The 20,967-nt window shown below is 39.5% G+C and overlaps 45 non-coding genes across 45 annotated transcripts; all 45 read left to right on the top strand.

Moving 5' to 3' along the window:
• Window positions 1–252: 252 nt before the first annotated feature.
• Trnak-uuu (transfer RNA lysine (anticodon UUU)) lies at window positions 253–345 on the top strand. Its single transcript has 2 exons — window positions 253–289; window positions 310–345. It is a non-coding gene; the product is annotated as a tRNA-Lys (tRNA).
• A 236-nt stretch (window positions 346–581) lies between these two features.
• Window positions 582–654, top strand: Trnar-ucg (transfer RNA arginine (anticodon UCG)). The gene has a single exon. It is a non-coding gene; the product is annotated as a tRNA-Arg (tRNA).
• A 293-nt stretch (window positions 655–947) lies between these two features.
• Window positions 948–1,040, top strand: Trnak-uuu (transfer RNA lysine (anticodon UUU)). The gene is made up of 2 exons: window positions 948–984; window positions 1,005–1,040. It is a non-coding gene; the product is annotated as a tRNA-Lys (tRNA).
• A 242-nt stretch (window positions 1,041–1,282) lies between these two features.
• Trnar-ucg (transfer RNA arginine (anticodon UCG)) lies at window positions 1,283–1,355 on the top strand. Its single transcript has one exon. It is a non-coding gene; the product is annotated as a tRNA-Arg (tRNA).
• A 988-nt stretch (window positions 1,356–2,343) lies between these two features.
• On the top strand, window positions 2,344–2,436 carry Trnak-uuu (transfer RNA lysine (anticodon UUU)). Its single transcript has 2 exons — window positions 2,344–2,380; window positions 2,401–2,436. It is a non-coding gene; the product is annotated as a tRNA-Lys (tRNA).
• Window positions 2,437–2,673: 237 nt separating this feature from the next.
• Window positions 2,674–2,746, top strand: Trnar-ucg (transfer RNA arginine (anticodon UCG)). The gene has a single exon. It is a non-coding gene; the product is annotated as a tRNA-Arg (tRNA).
• Window positions 2,747–3,049: 303 nt separating this feature from the next.
• Trnak-uuu (transfer RNA lysine (anticodon UUU)) lies at window positions 3,050–3,142 on the top strand. Its single transcript has 2 exons — window positions 3,050–3,086; window positions 3,107–3,142. It is a non-coding gene; the product is annotated as a tRNA-Lys (tRNA).
• Window positions 3,143–3,378: 236 nt separating this feature from the next.
• Window positions 3,379–3,451, top strand: Trnar-ucg (transfer RNA arginine (anticodon UCG)). Its single transcript has one exon. It is a non-coding gene; the product is annotated as a tRNA-Arg (tRNA).
• Window positions 3,452–3,751: 300 nt separating this feature from the next.
• Trnak-uuu (transfer RNA lysine (anticodon UUU)) lies at window positions 3,752–3,844 on the top strand. The gene is made up of 2 exons: window positions 3,752–3,788; window positions 3,809–3,844. It is a non-coding gene; the product is annotated as a tRNA-Lys (tRNA).
• Window positions 3,845–4,081: 237 nt separating this feature from the next.
• On the top strand, window positions 4,082–4,154 carry Trnar-ucg (transfer RNA arginine (anticodon UCG)). The gene has a single exon. It is a non-coding gene; the product is annotated as a tRNA-Arg (tRNA).
• A 303-nt stretch (window positions 4,155–4,457) lies between these two features.
• Window positions 4,458–4,550, top strand: Trnak-uuu (transfer RNA lysine (anticodon UUU)). Its single transcript has 2 exons — window positions 4,458–4,494; window positions 4,515–4,550. It is a non-coding gene; the product is annotated as a tRNA-Lys (tRNA).
• A 237-nt stretch (window positions 4,551–4,787) lies between these two features.
• Trnar-ucg (transfer RNA arginine (anticodon UCG)) lies at window positions 4,788–4,860 on the top strand. Its single transcript has one exon. It is a non-coding gene; the product is annotated as a tRNA-Arg (tRNA).
• A 302-nt stretch (window positions 4,861–5,162) lies between these two features.
• Window positions 5,163–5,255, top strand: Trnak-uuu (transfer RNA lysine (anticodon UUU)). The gene is made up of 2 exons: window positions 5,163–5,199; window positions 5,220–5,255. It is a non-coding gene; the product is annotated as a tRNA-Lys (tRNA).
• A 237-nt stretch (window positions 5,256–5,492) lies between these two features.
• Trnar-ucg (transfer RNA arginine (anticodon UCG)) lies at window positions 5,493–5,565 on the top strand. Its single transcript has one exon. It is a non-coding gene; the product is annotated as a tRNA-Arg (tRNA).
• Window positions 5,566–5,867: 302 nt separating this feature from the next.
• Trnak-uuu (transfer RNA lysine (anticodon UUU)) lies at window positions 5,868–5,960 on the top strand. Its single transcript has 2 exons — window positions 5,868–5,904; window positions 5,925–5,960. It is a non-coding gene; the product is annotated as a tRNA-Lys (tRNA).
• Window positions 5,961–6,197: 237 nt separating this feature from the next.
• Trnar-ucg (transfer RNA arginine (anticodon UCG)) lies at window positions 6,198–6,270 on the top strand. Its single transcript has one exon. It is a non-coding gene; the product is annotated as a tRNA-Arg (tRNA).
• Window positions 6,271–6,572: 302 nt separating this feature from the next.
• Window positions 6,573–6,665, top strand: Trnak-uuu (transfer RNA lysine (anticodon UUU)). Its single transcript has 2 exons — window positions 6,573–6,609; window positions 6,630–6,665. It is a non-coding gene; the product is annotated as a tRNA-Lys (tRNA).
• A 237-nt stretch (window positions 6,666–6,902) lies between these two features.
• Window positions 6,903–6,975, top strand: Trnar-ucg (transfer RNA arginine (anticodon UCG)). Its single transcript has one exon. It is a non-coding gene; the product is annotated as a tRNA-Arg (tRNA).
• Window positions 6,976–7,277: 302 nt separating this feature from the next.
• Trnak-uuu (transfer RNA lysine (anticodon UUU)) lies at window positions 7,278–7,370 on the top strand. The gene is made up of 2 exons: window positions 7,278–7,314; window positions 7,335–7,370. It is a non-coding gene; the product is annotated as a tRNA-Lys (tRNA).
• Window positions 7,371–7,607: 237 nt separating this feature from the next.
• Window positions 7,608–7,680, top strand: Trnar-ucg (transfer RNA arginine (anticodon UCG)). Its single transcript has one exon. It is a non-coding gene; the product is annotated as a tRNA-Arg (tRNA).
• A 309-nt stretch (window positions 7,681–7,989) lies between these two features.
• Window positions 7,990–8,082, top strand: Trnak-uuu (transfer RNA lysine (anticodon UUU)). The gene is made up of 2 exons: window positions 7,990–8,026; window positions 8,047–8,082. It is a non-coding gene; the product is annotated as a tRNA-Lys (tRNA).
• A 237-nt stretch (window positions 8,083–8,319) lies between these two features.
• Trnar-ucg (transfer RNA arginine (anticodon UCG)) lies at window positions 8,320–8,392 on the top strand. Its single transcript has one exon. It is a non-coding gene; the product is annotated as a tRNA-Arg (tRNA).
• A 303-nt stretch (window positions 8,393–8,695) lies between these two features.
• Window positions 8,696–8,788, top strand: Trnak-uuu (transfer RNA lysine (anticodon UUU)). The gene is made up of 2 exons: window positions 8,696–8,732; window positions 8,753–8,788. It is a non-coding gene; the product is annotated as a tRNA-Lys (tRNA).
• Window positions 8,789–9,025: 237 nt separating this feature from the next.
• Window positions 9,026–9,098, top strand: Trnar-ucg (transfer RNA arginine (anticodon UCG)). Its single transcript has one exon. It is a non-coding gene; the product is annotated as a tRNA-Arg (tRNA).
• Window positions 9,099–9,407: 309 nt separating this feature from the next.
• Trnak-uuu (transfer RNA lysine (anticodon UUU)) lies at window positions 9,408–9,500 on the top strand. Its single transcript has 2 exons — window positions 9,408–9,444; window positions 9,465–9,500. It is a non-coding gene; the product is annotated as a tRNA-Lys (tRNA).
• A 237-nt stretch (window positions 9,501–9,737) lies between these two features.
• Window positions 9,738–9,810, top strand: Trnar-ucg (transfer RNA arginine (anticodon UCG)). Its single transcript has one exon. It is a non-coding gene; the product is annotated as a tRNA-Arg (tRNA).
• Window positions 9,811–10,113: 303 nt separating this feature from the next.
• On the top strand, window positions 10,114–10,206 carry Trnak-uuu (transfer RNA lysine (anticodon UUU)). The gene is made up of 2 exons: window positions 10,114–10,150; window positions 10,171–10,206. It is a non-coding gene; the product is annotated as a tRNA-Lys (tRNA).
• Window positions 10,207–10,443: 237 nt separating this feature from the next.
• On the top strand, window positions 10,444–10,516 carry Trnar-ucg (transfer RNA arginine (anticodon UCG)). The gene has a single exon. It is a non-coding gene; the product is annotated as a tRNA-Arg (tRNA).
• Window positions 10,517–10,823: 307 nt separating this feature from the next.
• Trnak-uuu (transfer RNA lysine (anticodon UUU)) lies at window positions 10,824–10,916 on the top strand. Its single transcript has 2 exons — window positions 10,824–10,860; window positions 10,881–10,916. It is a non-coding gene; the product is annotated as a tRNA-Lys (tRNA).
• A 237-nt stretch (window positions 10,917–11,153) lies between these two features.
• Trnar-ucg (transfer RNA arginine (anticodon UCG)) lies at window positions 11,154–11,226 on the top strand. Its single transcript has one exon. It is a non-coding gene; the product is annotated as a tRNA-Arg (tRNA).
• Window positions 11,227–11,528: 302 nt separating this feature from the next.
• Window positions 11,529–11,621, top strand: Trnak-uuu (transfer RNA lysine (anticodon UUU)). Its single transcript has 2 exons — window positions 11,529–11,565; window positions 11,586–11,621. It is a non-coding gene; the product is annotated as a tRNA-Lys (tRNA).
• A 237-nt stretch (window positions 11,622–11,858) lies between these two features.
• On the top strand, window positions 11,859–11,931 carry Trnar-ucg (transfer RNA arginine (anticodon UCG)). The gene has a single exon. It is a non-coding gene; the product is annotated as a tRNA-Arg (tRNA).
• Window positions 11,932–12,562: 631 nt separating this feature from the next.
• On the top strand, window positions 12,563–12,635 carry Trnar-ucg (transfer RNA arginine (anticodon UCG)). Its single transcript has one exon. It is a non-coding gene; the product is annotated as a tRNA-Arg (tRNA).
• Window positions 12,636–12,936: 301 nt separating this feature from the next.
• Window positions 12,937–13,029, top strand: Trnak-uuu (transfer RNA lysine (anticodon UUU)). The gene is made up of 2 exons: window positions 12,937–12,973; window positions 12,994–13,029. It is a non-coding gene; the product is annotated as a tRNA-Lys (tRNA).
• A 237-nt stretch (window positions 13,030–13,266) lies between these two features.
• On the top strand, window positions 13,267–13,339 carry Trnar-ucg (transfer RNA arginine (anticodon UCG)). The gene has a single exon. It is a non-coding gene; the product is annotated as a tRNA-Arg (tRNA).
• Window positions 13,340–13,645: 306 nt separating this feature from the next.
• Trnak-uuu (transfer RNA lysine (anticodon UUU)) lies at window positions 13,646–13,738 on the top strand. Its single transcript has 2 exons — window positions 13,646–13,682; window positions 13,703–13,738. It is a non-coding gene; the product is annotated as a tRNA-Lys (tRNA).
• A 237-nt stretch (window positions 13,739–13,975) lies between these two features.
• Trnar-ucg (transfer RNA arginine (anticodon UCG)) lies at window positions 13,976–14,048 on the top strand. Its single transcript has one exon. It is a non-coding gene; the product is annotated as a tRNA-Arg (tRNA).
• A 302-nt stretch (window positions 14,049–14,350) lies between these two features.
• Window positions 14,351–14,443, top strand: Trnak-uuu (transfer RNA lysine (anticodon UUU)). Its single transcript has 2 exons — window positions 14,351–14,387; window positions 14,408–14,443. It is a non-coding gene; the product is annotated as a tRNA-Lys (tRNA).
• Window positions 14,444–14,680: 237 nt separating this feature from the next.
• On the top strand, window positions 14,681–14,753 carry Trnar-ucg (transfer RNA arginine (anticodon UCG)). The gene has a single exon. It is a non-coding gene; the product is annotated as a tRNA-Arg (tRNA).
• A 301-nt stretch (window positions 14,754–15,054) lies between these two features.
• Trnak-uuu (transfer RNA lysine (anticodon UUU)) lies at window positions 15,055–15,147 on the top strand. The gene is made up of 2 exons: window positions 15,055–15,091; window positions 15,112–15,147. It is a non-coding gene; the product is annotated as a tRNA-Lys (tRNA).
• A 237-nt stretch (window positions 15,148–15,384) lies between these two features.
• Window positions 15,385–15,457, top strand: Trnar-ucg (transfer RNA arginine (anticodon UCG)). Its single transcript has one exon. It is a non-coding gene; the product is annotated as a tRNA-Arg (tRNA).
• A 302-nt stretch (window positions 15,458–15,759) lies between these two features.
• Window positions 15,760–15,852, top strand: Trnan-auu (transfer RNA asparagine (anticodon AUU)). The gene is made up of 2 exons: window positions 15,760–15,796; window positions 15,817–15,852. It is a non-coding gene; the product is annotated as a tRNA-Asn (tRNA).
• A 238-nt stretch (window positions 15,853–16,090) lies between these two features.
• Window positions 16,091–16,163, top strand: Trnar-ucg (transfer RNA arginine (anticodon UCG)). Its single transcript has one exon. It is a non-coding gene; the product is annotated as a tRNA-Arg (tRNA).
• Window positions 16,164–16,464: 301 nt separating this feature from the next.
• Trnak-uuu (transfer RNA lysine (anticodon UUU)) lies at window positions 16,465–16,557 on the top strand. Its single transcript has 2 exons — window positions 16,465–16,501; window positions 16,522–16,557. It is a non-coding gene; the product is annotated as a tRNA-Lys (tRNA).
• A 235-nt stretch (window positions 16,558–16,792) lies between these two features.
• Window positions 16,793–16,865, top strand: Trnar-ucg (transfer RNA arginine (anticodon UCG)). Its single transcript has one exon. It is a non-coding gene; the product is annotated as a tRNA-Arg (tRNA).
• Window positions 16,866–20,967: the final 4,102 nt, after the last annotated feature.

Genomic DNA, 20,967 nt, shown 5'->3' with positions numbered 1-20,967 from the left:
AAAGATGGACAAACTCCTTGCGCATTTAGTCTATTTTTTTATGGTTGATGAATTTAGAGCGCAAAAGTGCATAGTACACAAGATATACGACCTTTGTGCTAGATAACCGTCGAAAGTGACAAAAAAGGTTGAATAACGTATGGGGGGATTTCAGCCTCAAACACATGTAACACTGTTTGATTTTGAACTTTATTCGTGATACAATTTACGTGACAAAATAATTTGTTATCTAATCGATACCGATTTTATGGAGCCCGGCTAGCTCAGTCGGTAGAGCATCAGACTTTTACGTTTGAAATAAACTCAGACATCTGAGGGTCGAGGGTTCGAGTCCCTCGTTGGGCGCTGAATATTTTGGGGTTGTTTTGTGTGTTCGTTTACTTTCCACTAATACTTTCAAGACACACTATACCAATACTGTCATGCGCGCGTATTTGCCAGCACTTATCCACGCATTTACTGTGCGCGAATTAATTTAACATCAAAAGCATGTGCCTTTTATTTGCTATCACATGCGAGTGTCGACTGGGTGTTTTACTACCGAAGTTAAGGAACTCACTTGATATCGGATATCATGAACCGGCCTCGTGGCCTAATGGATAAGGCGTCTGACTTCGAATCAGAAGATTGCAGGTTCGAGTTCTGCCGGGGTCGAAATATTTTGAATATAGGACAAATTTCCCACTACCAAGTTTTGCAAAGATAGACAAACTCCTTGCGCATTTAGTCTATTTTTTGTATGGTTTATGAATTTAGAGCGTAAAAGTGCATAGTGCACAAGATATACTACCTTTATGCTAGATAACCGTCGAAAGTGACAAAAAAGGTTGAATAACGTATAGGGGGATTTCAGCATCCAACACTATTTGATTTTGAACTTTATTCGTGATACAATTTACGTGACGTGACAATATAATTTGTTATCTAATCGATCCCGATTTTATAGAGCCCGGCTAGCTCAGTCGGTAGAGCATCAGACTTTTACGTTTGAAATAAACTCAGACATCTGAGGGTCGAGGGTTCGAGTCCCTCGTTGGGCGCTGAATATTTTGGGGTCGTTTTGTGTGTTCCTTTACTTTCCACTAATACTTTCAAGACACACTATACCAATACTGTCATGCGCGCGTATTTGCTAGCACTTATCCACGCATTTACTGTGCGCGAAGGGAATTAATTTAACATCAAAAGCATGTGCCTTTTATTTGCTATCACATGCGAGTGTCGACTGTGTGTTTTACTACCGAAAGTTAAGGAACTCACTTGATATCGGATATCATGAACCGGCCTCGTTGTCTAATGGATAAGGCGTCTGACTTCGAATCAGAAGATTGCAGGTTCGAGTCCTGCCGGGGTCGAAATATTTTGAATATATGACAAATTACCCACTACCAAGTTTTGCAAAGATGGACAAACTCCTTGCGCATTTAGTCTATTTTTTGTATGGTTGATGAATTTAGAGCGCAAAAGTACATAGTATACAAGATATACGACCTTTGTGCTAGATAACCGTCGAAAGTGACAAAAAAAGGTTAACAAACGTATGGGGGGATTTCAGCCTCAAACACTATTTGATTTAGAACTTTATTCGTGATACAATTTACGTGACGTGACAATATAATTTGTTATCTAATCGATCCCGATTTTATGGAGCCCGGCTAGCTCAGTCGGTAGAGCATCAGACTTTTACGTTTGAAATAAACTCAGACATCTTAGGGTCGAGGGTTCGAGTCCCTTTTGGGCGCTGAATATTTAGGGGTCGTTTTGTGTGTTCGTTTACTTTCCACTAATACTTTCAAGACACACTATACCAATACTGTCATGCGCGCATATTTGCTAGCACTTATCCATGCATTTACTGTGCGCGAATTAATTTAACATCAAAAGCATGTGCCTTTTATTTGCTATCACGTGCGAGTGTCGACTGGGTGTTTTACTACCGAAAGTTAAGGAACTCACTTGATATCGGATGAACCCGCCTCATTGTCTAATGGATAAGGCGTCTGACTTCGAATCAGAAGATTGCAGGTTCGAGTCCTGCCGGGGTCGAAATATTTTGAATATATGACAAATTACCCACAACCAAGTTTTGCAAAGATGGACAAACTCCTTGCGCATTTAGTCTATTTTTTTATGGTTGATGAATTTAGAGCGCAAAAGTGCATAGTACACAAGATATACGACTTTTGTGCTAGATAACCGTCGAAAGTGACAAAAAAAGGTTGAATAACGTATGGGGTGATTTCAGCATCAAACACCTGTAACACTGTTTGATTTTGAACTTTATTCGTGATACAATTTACGTGACAAAATAATTTGTTATCTAATCGATACCGATTTTATGGAGCCCGGCTAGCTCAGTCGGTAGAGCATCAGACTTTTACGTTTGAAATAAACTCAGACATCTGAGGGTCGAGGGTTCGAGTCCCTCGTTAGGCGCTGAATATTTTGGGGTCGTTTTGTGTGTTCGTTTACTTTCCACTAATACTTTCAAGACACACTATACCAATACTGTCATGCGCGCGTATTTGACAGCACTTATCCACGCATTTACTGTGCGCGAATTAATTTAACATCAAAAGCATGTGCCTTTTATTTGCTATCACATGCGAGTGTCGACTGGGTGTTTTACTACCGAAAGTTAAGGAACTCACTTGATATCGGATATCATGAACCGGCCTCGTGGCCTAATGGATAAGGCGTCTGACTTCGAATCAGAAGATTGCAGGTTCGAGTCCTGCCGGGGTCGAAATATTTTGAATATATGACAAATTACCCACTACCAAGTTTTGCAAAGATGGACAAACTCCTTGCGCATTTAGTCTATTTTTTGTATGGTTGATGAATTTAGAGCGTAAAAGTGCATAGTATACAAGATATAAGACCTTTGTGCTAGATAACCGTCGAAAGTGACAAAAAAAGGTTAAAAAACGTATGGGGGGATTTCAGCCTCAAACACCTGTAACACTATTTGATTTTGAACTTTATTGGTGATACAATTTACGTTACGTGACAATATAATTTGTTATCTAATCGATATCGATTTAATAGAGCCCGGCTAGCTCAGTCGGTAGAGCATCAGACTTTTACGTTTGAATTAAACTCAGACATCTGAGGGTCGAGGGTTCGAGTCCCTCGTTGGGCGCTCAATCTTTTGGGGTCGTTTTGTGTGTTCCTTTACTTTCCACTAATACTTTCAAGACACACTATACCAATACAGTCATGCGCGCATATTTGCTACCACTTATCCATGCATTTACTGTGCGCGAATTAATTCAATATCAAAAGCGTGTGCCTTTTTTTGCTATCACATGCGAGTGTCGACTGGGTGTTTTACTACCGAAAGTTAAAGAACTCACTTGATATCGGATATCATGAACCGGCCTCGTGGCCTAATGGATAAGGCGTCTGACTTCGAATCAGAAGATTGCAGGTTCGAGTCCTGCCGGGGTCGAAATATTTTGAATATAGGACAAATGACCCACAACCAAGTTTTGCAAAGATGGACAAACTCCTTGCGCATTTAGTCTATTTTTTATGGTTGATGAATTTAGAGCGCAAAAGTACATAGTATACAAGATTTACGACCTTTGTGCTAGATAACCGTCGAAAGTGACAAAAAAGGTTTAAAAACGTATGGGGGGATTTCAGCCTCAAACACCTGTAACACTATTTGATTTTGAACTTTATTCGTGATACAAGTTACGTTACGTGACAATATAATTTGTTATCTAATCGATACCGATTTAATAGAGACCAGCTAGCTCAGTCGGTAGAGCATCAGACTTTTACGTTTGAATTAAACTCAGGCATCTGAGGGTCGAGGGTTCGAGTCCCTCGTTGGGCGCTCAATCTTTTGGGGTCGTTTTGTGTGTTCCTTTACTTTCCACTAATACTTTCAAGACACACTATACCAATACAGTCATGCGCGCATATTTGCTACCACTTATCCATGCAATTACTGTGCGCGAATTGATTTAATATCAAAAGCGTGTGCCTTTTATTTGCTATCACATGCGAGTGTCGACTGGGTGTTTTACTACCGAAAGTTAAGGAACTCACTTGATATCGGATATCATGAACCGGCCTCGTGGCCTAATGGATAAGGCGTCTGACTTCGAATCAGAAGATTGCAGGTTCGAGTCCTGACGGGGTCGAAATATTTTGAATATAGGACAAATGACCCACAACCAAGTTTTGCAAAGATGGACAAACTCCTTGCGCATTTAGTCTATTTTTTTATGGTTGATGAATTTAGAGCGCAAAAGTACATAGTACATAGTAAGATATACGACCTTTGTGCTAGATAACCGTCGAAAGTGACAAAAAAGGTTAAAAAACGAATGGGGGATTTCAGCCTCAAACACCTGTAACACTATTTGATTTTGAACTTTATTCGTGATACAATTTACGTTACGTGACAATATAATTTATTATCTAATCGATACCGATTTTATAGAGCCCGGCTAGCTCAGTCGGTAGAGCATCAGACTTTTACGTTTGAATTAAACTCAGACATCTGAGGGTCGAGGGTTCGAGACCCTCGTTGGGCGCTCAATCTGTTGGGGTCGATTTGTGTGTTCCTTTACTTTCCACTAATACTTTCAAGTCACACTAAACCAATACAGTCATGCGCGCATATTTGCTACCACTTATCCATGCATTTACTGTGCGCGAATTAATTTAATATCAAAAGCGTGTGCCTTTTATTTGCTATCACATGCGAGTGTCGACTGGGTGTTTTACTACCGAAAGTTAAGGAACTCACTTGATATCGGATATCATGAACCGGCCTCGTGGCCTAATGGATAAGGCGTCTGACTTCGAATCAGAAGATTGCAGGTTCGAGTTCTGCCGGGGTTGAAATATTTTGAATATAGGACAAATTACCCACAACCAAGTTTTGCAAAGATGGACAAACTCCTTGCGCATTTAGTCTATTTTTTGTATGGTTGATGAATTTAGAGCGTAAAAGTGCATAGTATACAAGATATACTACCTTTGTGCTAGATAACCGTCGAAAGTGACAAAAAAGGTTAAAAAACGTATGGGGGGATTTCAGCCTCAAACACCTGTAACACTATTTGATTTTGAACTTTATTCGTGATACAATTTACGTTACGTGACAATATAATTTGTTATCTTATCGATACCGATTTTATAGAGCCCGGCTAGCTCAGTCGGTAGAGCATCAGACTTTTACGTTTGAATTAAACTCAGACATCTGAGGGTCGAGGGTTCGAGTCCCTCGTTGGGCGCTGAATATTTTGGGGTCGTTTTGTGTGCTCCTTTACTTTCCACTAATACTTTCAAGACACACTATACCAATACAGTCATGCGCGCATATTTGCTACCACTTATCCATGCATTTACTGTGCGCGAATTAATTTAATATCAAAAGCGTGTGCCTTTTATTTGCTATCACATGCGAGTGTCGACTGGGTGTTTTACTACCGAAAGTTAAGGAACTCACTTGATATCGGATATCATGAACCGGCCTCGTGGCCTAATGGATAAGGCGTCTGACTTCGAATCAGAAGATTGCAGGTTCGAGTCCTACCGGGGTCGAAATATTTTGAATATAGGACAAATTACCCACAACCAAGTATTGCAAAGATGGACAAACTCCTTGCGCATTTAGTGTATTTTTTTATGGTTGATGAATTTAGAGCGCAAAAGTACATAGTATACAAGATATACGACCTTTGTGCTAGATAACCGTCGAAAGTGACAAAAAAAGGTTAAAAAACGTATGGGGGGATTTCAGCCTCAAACACCTGTAACACTATTTGATTTTGAACTTTATTCGTGATACAATTTACGTTACGTGACAATATAATTTGTTATCTAATCGATACCGACATAATAGAGCCCGGCTAGCTCAGTCGGTAGAGCATCAGACTTTTACGTTTGAATTAAACTCAGACATCTGAGGGTCGAGGGTTCGAGTCCCTCGTTGGGCGCTTAATCTTTTGGGGTCGTTTTGTGTGTTCGTTTACTTTCCACTAATACTTTCAAGACACACTATACCAATACAGTCATGCGCGCATATTTGCTACCACTTATCCATGCATTTACTGTGCGCGAATTAATTTAATATCAAAAGCGTGTGCCTTTTATTTGCTATCACATGCGAGTGTCGACTGGGTGTTTTACTACCGAAAGTTAAGGAACTCACTTGCTATCGGATATCATGAACCGGCCTCGTGGCCTAATGGATAAGGCGTCTGACTTCGAATCAGAAGATTGCAGGTTCGAGTCCTGCCGGGGTCGAAATATTTTGAATATAGGACAAATTACCCACAACCAAGTATTGCAAAGATGGACAAACTCCTTGCGCATTTAGTGTATTTTTTTATGGTTGATGAATTTAGAGCGCAAAAGTACATAGTATACAAGATATACGACCTTTGTGCTAGATAACCGTCGAAAGTGACAAAAAAAGGTTATAAAACGTATGGGGGGATTTCAGCCTCAAACACCTGTAACACTATTTGATTTTGAACTTTATTCGTGATACAATTTACGTTACGTGACAATATAATTTGTTATCTAATCGATACCGACTTAATAGAGCCCGGCTAGCTCAGTCGGTAGAGCATCAGACTTTTACGTTTGAATTAAACTCAGACATCTGAGGGTCGAGGGTTCGAGTCCCTCGTTGGGCGCTTAATCTTTTGGGGTCGTTTTGTGTGTTCGTTTACTTTCCACTAATACTTTCAAGACACACTATACCAAAACAGTCATGCGCGCATATTTGCTACCACTTATCCATGCATTTACTGTGCGCGAATTAATTTAATATCAAAAGCGTGTGCCTTTTATTTGCTATCACATGCGAGTGTCGACTGGGTGTTTTACTACCGAAAGTTAAGGAACTCACTTGATATCGGATATCATGAACCGGCCTCGTGGCCTAATGGATAAGGCGTCTGACTTCGAATCAGAAGATTGCAGGTTCGAGTCCTGCCGGGGTCGAAATATTTTGAATATAGGACAAATTACCCACAACCAAGTATTGCAAAGATGGACAAACTCCTTGCGCATTTAGTGTATTTTTTTATGGTTGATGAATTTAGAGCGCAAAAGTACATAGTATACAAGATATACGACCTTTGTGCTAGATAACCGTCGAAAGTGACAAAAAAAGGTTAAAAAACGTATGGGGGGATTTCAGCCTCAAACACCTGTAACACTATTTGATTTTGAACTTTATTCGTGATACAATTTACGTTACGTGACAATATAATTTGTTATCTAATCGATACCGATTTTATAGAGCCCGGCTAGCTCAGTCGGTAGAGCATCAGACTTTTACGTTTGAATTAAACTCAGACATCTGAGGGTCGAGGGTTCGAGTCCCTCGTTGGGCGCTCAATCTTTTGGGGTCGTTTTGTGTGTTCCTTTACTTTCCACTAATACTTTCAAGACACACTATACCAATACAGTCATGCGCGCATATTTGCTACCACTTATCCATGCATTTACTGTGCGCGAATTAATTTAATATCAAAAGCGTGTGCCTTTTATTTGCTATCACATGCGAGTGTCGACTGGGTGTTTTACTACCGAAAGTTAAGGAACTCACTTGATATCGGATATCATGAACCGGCCTCGTGGCCTAATGGATAAGGCGTCTGACTTCGAATCAGAAGATTGCAGGTTCGAGTCCTGCCGGGGTCGAAATATTTTGAATATAGGACAAATTACCCACAACCAAGTTTTGCAAAGATGGACAAACTCCTTGCGCATTTAGTCTATTTTTTGTATGGTTGATGAATTTAGAGCGTAAAAGTGCATAGTATACAAGATTTACGACCTTTGTGCTAGATAACCGTCGAAAGTGACAAAAAAAGGTTAAAAAACGTATGGGGGGATTTCAGCCTCAAACACCTGTAACACTATTTGATTTTGAACTTTATTGGTGATACAATTTACGTTACGTGACAATATACTAGTAATTTGTTATCTAATCGATACCGATTTTATAGAGCCCGGCTAGCTCAGTCGGTAGAGCATCAGACTTTTACGTTTGAATTAAACTCAGATATCTGAGGGTCGAGGGTTCGAGTCCCTCGTTGGGCGCTCAATCTTTTGGGGTCGTTTTGTGTGTTCCTTTACTTTCCACTAATACTTTCAAGACATACTATACCAATACAGTCATGCGCGCATATTTGCTACCACTTATCCATGCATTTACTGTGCGCGAATTAATTTAATATCAAAAGCGTGTGCCTTTTATTTGCTATCACATGCGAGTGTCGACTGGGTGTTTTACTACCGAAAGTTAAGGAACTCACTTGATATCGTATATCATGAACCGGCCTCGTGGCCTAATGGATAAGGCGTCTGACTTCGAATCAGAAGATTGCAGGTTCGAGTCCTGCCGGGGTTGAAATATTTTGAATATAGGACAAATTACCCACAACCAAGTTTTGCAAAGATGGACAAACTCCTTGCGCATTTAGTCTATTTTTTGTATGGTTGATGAATTTAGAGCGTAAAAGTGCATAGTATACAAGATATAAGACCTTTGTGCTAGATAACCGTCGAAAGTGACAAAAAAAGGTTAAAAAACGTATGGGGGGATTTCAGCCTCAAACACCTGTAACACTTTTTGATTTTGAACTTTATTCGTGATACAATTTACGTTACGTGACAATATAATTTGTTATCTAATCGATACCGATTTTATAGAGCCCGGCTAGCTCAGTCGGTAGAGCATCAGACTTTTACGTTTGAATTAAACTCAGACATCTGAGGGTCGAGGGTTCGAGTCCCTCGTTGGGCGCTCAATCTTTTGGGGTCGTTTTGTGTGTTCCTTTACTTTCCACTAATACTTTCAAGACACACTATACCAATACAGTCATGCGCGCATATTTGCTACCACTTATCCATGCATTTACTGTGCGCGAATTAATTTAATATCAAAAGCGTGTGCCTTTTATTTGCTATCACATGCGAGTGTCGACTGGGTGTTTTACTACCGAAAGTTAAGGAACTCACTTGATATCGGATATCATGAACCGGCCTCGTGGCCTAATGGATAAGGCGTCTGACTTCGAATCAGAAGATTGCAGGTTCGAGTCCTGCCGGGGTCGAAATATTTTGAATATAGGACAAATTACCCACAACCAAGTTTTGCAAAGATGGACAAACTCCTTGCGCATTTAGTCTATTTTTTGTATGGTTGATGAATTTAGAGCGTAAAAGTGCATAGTATACAAGATTTACGACCTTTGTGCTAGATAACCGTCGAAAGTGACAAAAAAAGGTTAAAAAACGTATGGGGGGATTTCAGCCTCAAACACCTGTAACACTATTTGATTTTGAACTTTATTGGTGATACAATTTACGTTACGTGACAATATACTAGTAATTTGTTATCTAATCGATACCGATTTTATAGAGCCCGGCTAGCTCAGTCGGTAGAGCATCAGACTTTTACGTTTGAATTAAACTCAGATATCTGAGGGTCGAGGGTTCGAGTCCCTCGTTGGGCGCTCAATCTTTTGGGGTCGTTTTGTGTGTTCCTTTACTTTCCACTAATACTTTCAAGACATACTATACCAATACAGTCATGCGCGCATATTTGCTACCACTTATCCATGCATTTACTGTGCGCGAATTAATTTAATATCAAAAGCGTGTGCCTTTTATTTGCTATCACATGCGAGTGTCGACTGGGTGTTTTACTACCGAAAGTTAAGGAACTCACTTGATATCGTATATCATGAACCGGCCTCGTGGCCTAATGGATAAGGCGTCTGACTTCGAATCAGAAGATTGCAGGTTCGAGTCCTGCCGGGGTTGAAATATTTTGAATATAGGACAAATTACCCACAACCAAGTTTTGCAAAGATGGACAAACTCCTTGCGCATTTAGTCTATTTTTTGTATGGTTGATGAATTTAGAGCGTAAAAGTGCATAGTATACAAGATATAAGACCTTTGTGCTAGATAACCGTCGAAAGTGACAAAAAAAGGTTAAAAAACGTATGGGGGGATTTCAGCCTCAAACACCTGTAACACTTTTTGATTTTGAACTTTATTCGTGATACAATTTACGTTACGTGACAATATAATTTGTTATCTAATCGATACCGATTTTATAGAGCCCGGCTAGCTCAGTCGGTAGAGCATCAGACTTTTACGTTTGAATTAAACTCAGATATCTGAGGGTCGAGGGTTCGAGTCCCTCGTTGGGCGCTCAATCTTTTGGGGTCGTTTTGTGTGTTCCTTTACGTTCCACTAATACTTTCAAGACACACTATACCAATACAGTCATGCGCGCATATTTGCTACCACTTATCCATGCATTTACTGTGCGCGAATTAATTTAATATCAAAAGCGTGTGCCTTTTATTTGCTATCACATGCGAGTGTCGACTGGGTGTTTTACTACCGAAAGTTAAGGAACTCACTTGATATCGGATATCATGAACCGGCCTCGTGGCCTTATGGATAAGGCGTCTGACTTCGAATCAGAAGATTGCGGGTTCGAGTCCTGCCGGGGTCGAAATATTTTGAAAATAGGACAAATTACCCACAACCAAGTTTTGCAAAGATGGACAAACTCCTTGCGCATTTAGTCTATTTTTTTATGGTTGATGAATTTAGAGCGCAAAAGTACATAGTATACAAGATATACGACCTTTGTGCTAGATAACCGTCGAAAGTGACAAAAAAGGTTAAAAAACGTATGGGGGGATTTCAGCCTCAAACACCTGTAACACTATTTGATTTTGAACTTTATTCGTGATACAATTTACGTCACGTGACAATATACTAGAAATTTGTTATCTAATCGATACCGATTTTATAGAGCCCGGCTAGCTCAGTCGGTAGAGCATCAGACTTTTACGTTTGAATTAAACTCAGACATCTGAGGGTCGAGGGTTCGAGTCCCTCGTTGGGCGCTCAATCTTTTGGGGTCGTTTTGTGTGTTCCTTTACTTTCCACTAATACTTTCAAGACACACTATACCAATACAGTCATGCGCGCATATTTGCTACCACTTATCCATGCATTTACTGTGCGCGAATTAATTTAATATCAAAAGCGTGTGCCTTTTATTTGCTATCACATGCGAGTGTCGACTGGGTGTTTTACTACCGAAAGTTAATGAACTCACTTAATATCGGATATCATGAACCGGCCTCGTGGCCTAATGGATAAGGCGTCTGACTTCGAATCAGAAGATTGCAGGTTCGAGTCCTGCCGGGGTCGAAATATTTTGAATATAGGACAAATTACCCACAACCAAGTTTTGCAAAGATGGACAAACTCCTTGCGCATTTAGTCTATTTTTTGTATGGTTGATGAATTTAGAGCGTAAAAGTGCATAGTATACAAGATATAAGACCTTTGTGCTAGATAACCGTCGAAAGTGACAAAAAAGGTTAAAAAACGTATGGGGGGATTTCAGCCTCAAACACCTGTAACACTATTTGATTTTGAACTTTATTCGTGATACAATTTACGTTACGTGACAATATAATTTGTTATCTAATCGATACCGATTTTATAGAGCCCGGCTAGCTCAGTCGGTAGAGCATCAGACTTTTACGTTTGAATTAAACTCAGACATCTGAGGGTCGAGGGTTCGAGTCCCTCGTTGGGCGCTTAATCTTTTGGAGTCGTTTTGTGTGTTCCTTTACTTTCCACTAATACTTTCAAGACACACTATACCAATACAGTCATGCGCGCATATTTGCTACCACTTATCCATGCATTTACTGTGCGCGAATTAATTTAATATCAAAAGCGTGTGCCTTTTATTTGCTATCACATGCGAGTGTCGACTGGGTGTTTTACTACCGAATGTTAAGGAACTCACTTGATATCGGATATCATGAACCGGCCTCGTGTCCTAATGGATAAGGCGTCTGACTTCGAATCAGAAGATTGCAGGTTCGAGTCCTGCCGGGGTCGAAATATTTTGAATATAGGACAAATTACCCACAACCAAGTTTTGCAAAGATGGACAAACTCCTTGCGCATTTAGTCTATTTTTTGTATGGTTGATGAATTTAGAGCGTAAAAGTGCATAGTATACAAGATATAAGACCTTTGTGCTAGATAACCGTCGAAAGTGACAAAAAAGGTTAAAAAACGTATGGGGGGATTTCAGCCTCAAACACCTGTAACACTATTTGATTTTGAACTTTATTCGTGATACAATTTACGTTACGTGACAATATGATTTGTTATCTAATCGATACCGATTTTGTAGAGCCCGGCTAACTCAGTCGGTAGAGCCTCAGACTTTACGTTTGAATTAAACTCAGACATCTGAGGGTCGAGGGTTCGAGTCCCTCGTTGGGCGCTTAATCTTTTGGGGTCGTTTTGTGTGTTCCTTTACTTTCCACTAATACTTTCAAGACACACTATACCAATACAGTCATGCGCGCATAATTGCTACCACTTATCCATGCATTTACTGTGCGCGAATTAATTTAATATCAAAAGCGTGTGCCTTTTATTTGCTATCACATGCGAGTGTCGACTGGGTGTTTTACTACCGAAAGTTAAGGAACTCACTTGATATCGGATATCATGAACCGGCCTCGTGGCCTAATGGATAAGGCGTCTGACTTCGAATCAGAAGATTGCAGGTTCGAGTCCTGCCGGGGTCGAAATATTTTGAAAATAGGACAAATTACCCACAACCAAGTTTTGCAAAGATGGACAAACTCCTTGCGCATTTAGTCTATTTTTTTATGGTTGATGAATTTAGAGCGCAAAAGTACATAGTATACAAGATATACGACCTTTGTGCTAGATAACCGTCGAAAGTGACAAAAAAGGTTAAAAAACGTATGGGGGGATTTCAGCCTCAAACACCTGTAACACTATTTGATTTTGAACTTTATTCGTGATACAATTTACGTTACGTGACAATATCATTTGTTATCTAATCGATACCGATTTAATAGATCCCGGCTAGCTCAGTCGGTAGAGCATCAGACTTTTACGTTTGAATTAAACTCAGACATCTGAGGGTCGAGGGTTCGAGTCCCTCGTTGGACGCTTAATCTTTTGGGGTCGTTTTGTGTGTTCCTTTACTTTCCACTAATACTTTCAAGACACACTATACCAATACAGTCATGCGCGCATATTTGCTACCACTTATCCATGCATTTACTGTGCGCGAATTAATTTAATATCAAAAGCGTGTGCCTTTTATTTGCTATCACATGCGAGTGTCGACTGGGTGTTTTACTACCGAAAGTTAAGGAACTCACTTGATATCGGATATCATGAACCGGCCTCGTGGCCTAATGGATAAGGCGTCTGACTTCGAATCAGAAGATTGCAGGTTCGAGTCCTGCCGGGGTCGAAATATTTTGAATATAGGACAAATTACCCACAACCAAGTTTTGCAAAGATGGACAAACTCCTTGCGCATTTAGTCTATTTTTTATGGTTGATGAATTAAGAGCGCAAAAGTACATAGTATACAAGATATACGACCTTTGTGCTAGATAACCGTCGAAAGTGACAAACAAGGTTAACAAACGTATGGGGGGATTTCAGCCTCAAACACCTGGAACACTGTTTGATTTTGAACTTTATTCGTGATACAATTTACGTTAAGTGACAATATACTAGTAATTTGTTATCTAATCGATACCGATTTTATAGAGCCCGGCTAGCTCAGTCGGTAGAGCATCAGACTTTTACGTTTGAATTAAACTCAGACATCTGAGGGTCGCGGGTTCGAGTCCCTCGTTGGGCGCTTAATCTTTTGGGGTCGTTTTGTGTGTTCCTTTACTTTCCACTAATACTTTCAAGACACACTATACCAATACAGTCATGCGCGCATATTTGCTACCACTTATCCATGCATTTACTGTGCGCGAATTAATTTAATATCAAAAGCGTGTGCCTTTTATTTGCTATCACATGCGAGTGTCGACTGGGTGTTTTACTACCGAAAGTTAAGGAACTCACTTGATATCGGATATCATGAACCGGCCTCGTGGCCTAATGGATAAGGCGTCTGACTTCGAATCAGAAGATTGCATGTTCGAGTCCTGCCGGGGTCGAAATATTTTGAATATAGGACAAATTACCCACAACCAAGTTTTGCAAAGATGGACAAACTCCTTGCGCATTTAGTCTATTTTTTTATGGTTGATGAATTTAGAGCGCAAAAGTACATAGTATACAAGATATACGACCTTTGTGCTAGATAACCGTCGAAAGTGACAAAAAAAGGTTAAAAAACGTATGGGGGGATTTCAGCCTCAAACACCTGTAACACTATTTGATTTTGAACTTTATTCGTGATACAATTTACGTTAAGTGACAATATAATTTGTTATCTAATCGATACCGATTTTGTAGAGCCCGGCTAGCTCAGTCGGTAGAGCATCAGACTTTTACGTTTGAATTAAACTCAGACATCTGAGGGTCGAGGGTTCGAGTCCCTCGTTGGGCGCTTAATCTTTTGGGGTCGTTTTGTGTGTTCCTTTACTTTCCACTAATACTTTCAAGACACACTATACCAATACAGTCATGCGCGCATATTTGCTACCACTTATCCATGCATTTACTGTGCGCGAATTAATTTAATATCAAAAGCGTGTGCCTTTTATTTGCTATCACATGCGAGTGTCGACTGGGTGTTTTACTACCGAAAGTTAAGGAACTCACTTGATATCGGATATCATGAACCGGCCTCGTGGCCTAATGGATAAGGCGTCTGACTTCGAATCAGAAGATTGCAGGTTCGAGTCCTGCCGGGGTCGAAATATTTTGAATATAGGACAAATTACCCACAACCAAGTTTTGCAAAGATGGACAAACTCCTTGCGCATTTAGTCTATTTTTTTATGGTTGATGAATTTAGAGCGCAAAAGTACATAGTATACAAGATATACGACCTTTGTGCTAGATAACCGTCGAAAGTGACAAAAAAGGTTAAAAAACGTATGGGGGGATTTCAGCCTCAAACACATGTAACACTATTTGATTTTGAACTTTATTCGTGATACAATTTACGTTACGTGACAATATAATTTGTTATCTAATCGATACCGATTTTATAGAGCCCGGCTAGCTCAGTCGGTAGAGCATCAGACTTTTACGTTTGAATTAAACTCAGACATCTGAGGGTCGAGGGTTCGAGTCCCTCGTTGGGCGCTTAATCTTTTGGGGTCGTTTTGTGTGTTCCTTTACTTTCCACTAATACTTTCAAGACACACTATACCAATACAGTCATGCGCGCATATTTGCTACCACTTATCCATGCATTTACTGTGCGCGAATTAATTTAATATCAAAAGCGTGTGCCTTTTATTTGCTATCACATGCGAGTGTCGACTGGGTGTTTTACTACCGAAAGTTAAGGAACTCACTTGATATCGGATATCATGAACCGGCCTCGTGGCCTAATGGATAAGGCGTCTGACTTCGAATCAGAAGATTGCAGGTTCGAGTCCTGCCGGAGTCGAAATATTTTGAATATAGGACAAATTATCCACAACCAAGTTTTGCAAAGATGGACAAACTCCTTGCGCATTTAGTCTATTTTTTGTATGGTTGATGAATTTAGAGCGTAAAAGTGCATAGTATACAAGATATAAGACCTTTGTGCTAGATAACCGTCGAAAGTGACAAAAAAGGTTTAAAAACGTATGGGGGGATTTCAGCCTCAAACACCTGTAACACTATTTGATTTTGAACTTTATTGGTGATACAATTTACGTTACGTGACAATATAATTTGTTATCTAATCGATACCGATTTTATAGAGCCCGGCTAGCTCAGTCGGTAGATCATCAGACTATTGCGTTTGAATTAAACTCAGACATCTGAGGGTCGAGGGTTCGAGTCCCTCGTTGGGCGCTTAATCTTTTGGGGTCGTTTTGTGTGTTCCTTTACTTTCCACTAATACTTTCAAGACACACTATACCAATACAGTCATGCGCGCATATTTGCTACCACTTATCCATGCATTTACTGTGCGCGAATTAATTTAATATCAAAAGCGTGTGCCTTTTATTTGCTATCACATGCGAGTGTCGACAGGGGTGTTTTACTACCGAAAGTTAAGGAACTCACTTGATATCGGATATCATGAACCGGCCTCGTGGGCTAATGGATAAGGCGTCTGACTTCGAATCAGAAGATTGCAGGTTCGAGTCCTGCCGGGGTCGAAATATTTTGAATATAGGACAAATTACCCACAACCAAGTTTTGCAAAGATGGACAAACTCCTTGCGCATTTTGTCTATTTTTTTATGGTTGATGAATTTAGAGCGCAAAAGTACATAGTATACAAGATATACGACCTTTGTGCTAGATAACTGTCGAAAGTGACAAAAAAGGTTAAAAAACGTATGGGGGGATTTCAGCCTCAAACACCTGTAACACTATTTGATTTTGAACTTTATTCGTGATACAATTTACGTTACGTGACAATATAATTTGTTATCTAATCGATACCGATTTTATAGAGCCCGGCTAGCTCAGTCGGTAGAGCATCAGACTTTTACGTTTGAATTAAACTCAGACATCTGAGGGTCGAGGGTTCGAGTCCCTCGTTGGGCGCTTAATCTTTTGGGGTCGTTTTGTGTGTTCCTTTACTTTCCACTAATACTTTCAAGACACACTATACCAATACAGTCATGCGCGCATATCTGCTACCACTTATCCATGCATTTACTGTGCGCGAATTAATTTAATATCAAAAGCGTGTGCCTTTTATTTGCTATCACATGCGAGTGTCGACTGGGTGTTTTACTACCGAAAGTTAAGGAACTCACTTGATATCGAATCATGAACGGGCCTCGTGGCCTAATGGATAAGGCGTCTGACTTCGAATCAAAAGATTGCAGGTTCGAGTCCTGCCTAGGTCGAAATATTTTGAATATAGGACAAATGACCCACAACCAAGTTTTGCAAAGATGGACAAACTCCTTCCGCATTTAGTCTATTTTTTGTATGGTTGATGAATTTAGAGCGTAAAAGTGCATAGTATACAAGATATAAGACCTTTGTGATAGATAACCGTCGAAAGTGACAAAAAAGGTTAAAAAACGTATGGGGGGGATTTCAGCCTCAAACACCTGTAGCACTATTTGATTTTGAACTTTATTCGTGATACAATTTACGTTACATGACAATATAATTTGTTATCTAATCGATATCGATACATGACACACTATACCAATACTGTCATGCGCGCATATTTGCTACCACTTATCCATGCATTTACTGTGCGCGAATTAATTTAATATCAAAAGCGTGTGCCTTTTATTTGCTATCACATGCGAGTGTCGACTGGGTGTTTTACTACCGAAAGTTAAGGAACTCACTTGATATCGGATATCATGAACCGGCCTCGTGGCCTAATGGATAAGACTTCGAATCAGAAAATTGCAGTTTCGAGTCCTGCCGGGGTCGAAATATTTTGAATATAGGACAAATTACCCACTACCAAGTTTTGCAAAGATGGAAACTCCAAAATTAATTCATCTGAGAGCTCGAGGCCCTGGTTTGGACGATTATCTTCTGAGGGATCGGCGAGAATACCTGAAACCTCGAGAAAAAATCGAGCCATGCGGAAATGCTTTGTTTGAGTAAAAAGAAATCCGTCCTTTATATCCAGCTCGAGCCAACGAGAAAGTCGAGCCAAGCAAATTCGAGCCAACGGGGTTCGACTGTATTTAAACTTAATGGGCCCGTAACGTAAAAATTATCTCTGTCGTTACATCAACAATCCGTTATTCATATACAAGTCACAAACGTCAAAAGTGTTGTTATTTTTAATTTTCAAATTTATGTTGAAGTTTTTTTTCTGAGTTTGCTTACGTCGGGCGTATTGAATGGGGGGGACTTTTCAAGTTGTTCAATGCGGGTTTTGTTGTGGGTTTGACGTCTTCCTAATATTTTGTCATCTTAACGATAATTATAACTAAATCAACAACAAAGGGATGTCCTCAGTTTTAGAAAGTATTCAAATTAAAACAATTAGGAATGAGATATAGCAAAACTTTATGTTTAAACACAAATAAGCAGTGTATTAAACAATTATATAATATTCGAAATACCTTGCACATTTTCTTTAAAACTGCATGAATGAATATAGTTTGATGTTTGTTTCTTTAAATATAATAAGTTATAAAACACCTTCAATAAAAGATGTTATTGAAACTTTAATATTCCTGCTAAAATCAAATTGATATATTTAGAACCAATTTAAGCGTTAATAGTAAAATATAATTCTAGTGAAAATATTTCGATGTCGTTTAAGAAGACCGTAAGAAAAAAAATAAACCGGAAGGTTTTAACAGATTTAAAAAAGTTTTATTCTCCATTAAAATGTTCATCTGACCAATTAACTACATGTCAATTAAGCAATCAATTAACATATAAGCAATTTCCCACATGTCCTGAGAAAACAATAAACACCACTCTTACAGGGGTCAAAAATGGCCCTTTATGACCCCTAATACTCGTTATGGTGTGACAATTAACTTGAGAATTGGTCAGGCCCTTCGAATTCACATCCCGGGTCTTGACAGTTTGTCCGCTGTGTGCGATATGTATATTGGGAGACAATGGCCCCTTAATTGACAATTAACAAGCAAACAATAGCGCACAAATTGGCAGTTGCTACCTTTTTCCTGTGTTAAGGGTATTGGGTCTGAGTAGGAACTCAGAAACCTGTCAACTGTCAGTACTGCGACATGTTTGAGATGTGTATATAAACCCAAGAAATCTCGGACCTTATCAAATCGCTCAAATGGCTGCTTTAGTGGATTATAATATATTATCTAAGTAACGTAAAGTTCTCAGCTGCCGTGCTTTATCGGACTTGTTGTTTCGGGATACAAAGATTATCTAATGGATTTAAAAAAAGGAAAGAAAAATATTTATACTGGTTTCATTTATTTGTTTGCGTTTGCGGACTCAAACTCGGTTTTAATTGTCTGTATGTACTTGGTTGTGCTGGTCTTAAATTTGTACTAGCACAATCATGTGCTTGCAGGGAATAGGAACATTCGACTAAAGGAAATACAATCTTTTAACATGTGTCACCGTTTTTGCGGGTACTTGTTTGATGCTAGTTGGATTTATAACCAGCACAAGCATGTGCTTGCAGGAAAGTGCCTTAATTCATCTTTAAGGAATGTTGTCTTTAACAGTACCTTCGTTGGTCGGGAAACGTCCTGGTGCGGGGCGAGAGAGTCCCTGCACCAAGTCTTTTCTGACACTAATGTGGATACTATTATCATCTAAATATGGAGATGGGATTTTCAAGACCACGGTTTCAGAAATATTTAAAAAAATAAATGCAAGACCCCCAGTATCATTATGGGCTAGTGTTATCTGTTACTAGCACTTTTTGATGCTGGGAGAGTGGCATTTTATATCTGAAGTATTTATTAAACAAAATACGGACCTGGATTTATTATTAATACGGTGTAGCAGAAAAAGAGAATGCCGGTTTCCCAGTATCATCATGCGCTGGTATTCTCTGCTACTAGCACTTTTTGATGCTGGGACAGGGACATTTTATATCTTCAAAGGACATAATGGATTTGATTTAAAATATGAGGTCAAGTTTTAACAGAAAAATAAAAATAAAATGTAGGTTTCCCAGTATTATCATGGGCTAGTGTTGTACTGCTACTAGCACTTTTTGATGCTGGGATAGACACATTTTTTTACAAAAATCTCCTCTAAAGAATGCCATGACACCGATTTGGAATTGTCAAAACGAAGTAAAAAATAAAATGCCAATTTCCCGGTATCATCATGGGCTAGTGTATTACTGCTACTAGCACTTTTTGATGCAGGGATATTGGTATTTTAGTACAGCAAGTCTTTCTATACTTCAGATTTCTCCGGACGCGGGGGTTGTCGATTCGAAAATGCCGATTTACCAGTATTATTATGGGCATCTGTTTTTCATCTACTAGCACTTTTTGATGCTGGGATATTGGCATTTTAGAACAGCAATATATAACTTTGTTCACTTTCGTTGCTGGTACCGAGTTGTGCTTGTTCTGGTGTTTAAAACAGCACAATCCAGTGCTTGCAATGAGTATGAACACATGCTCTATTTATCCGAGGATCCCGAATCACCTATGGAGAGCGATGTGTTTAATATCGTACAATGCTCGTACATGAAATGAAATATATTTAAACTAGGCTATTTAATTAATGAATGACAAAATATGACAAATAATTAGGGAATGTAATTAGTGTGTAACTTGTGGGTACTTGTTTGTGCTGGTATGAAAAAACAACACTAGCACAATCCTGTGCTTGCAAGGATCAACATCACCCACGTCGTTGCCTAGTCAGTAACATTAATGCTGCTATATCTGCAGTTTCTAGTTTGTACTTGGTTGTGCTTGTATGAAATTTATCACTAGCACAATTATGTGCTTGCATGAAACAACAGCGCCATCGTCGAGTACATAAAAAAACGTAACACCTATCATGGCTCTGGCTTCTGGTGGGTACTTGGTTGTGCTGGTATGCAATTAACCACTAGCACAAGCATGTGCTTGCACAAAACCACAGCGCCCTCGTCGTTGCTAAGTCTATATAAAAGCATTACTTCTATCATGGCTATGGTAGCTAGTGGGTACTTGGTTGTGCTGGTATGAAATTTACCACTAGCACATTCATGTGCTTGCACAAAACCACAGCGCCCTCGTCGTTGCAAAGTCTATATACAAACATTACTTCTATCATGGCTGTGGTAGCTAGTGGGTACTTGGTTGTGCTGGTATGCAATTTACCACTAGCACAAGCATGTGCTTGCACAAAACCACAGCGCCCTCGTCGTTGCAAAGTCTATATACAAACATTACTTCTATCATGGCTGTGGTAGCTAGTGGGTACTTGGTTGTGCTGGTATGCAATTTACCACTAGCACAAGCATGTGCTTGCACAAAACCACAGCGCCCTCGTCGTTGCGAAGTCTATATAAAAGCCTTACTT

The sequence above is a fragment of the Mya arenaria genome, chromosome 6 (genome assembly GCF_026914265.1).
Source record: "Mya arenaria isolate MELC-2E11 chromosome 6, ASM2691426v1".
In the NCBI taxonomy this organism is placed as follows: Eukaryota; Metazoa; Mollusca; class Bivalvia; order Myida; family Myidae; genus Mya; species Mya arenaria.
Note: the sequence above shows the minus strand (reverse complement) of the source record. Positions and strands in the feature narration are given on the sequence as shown.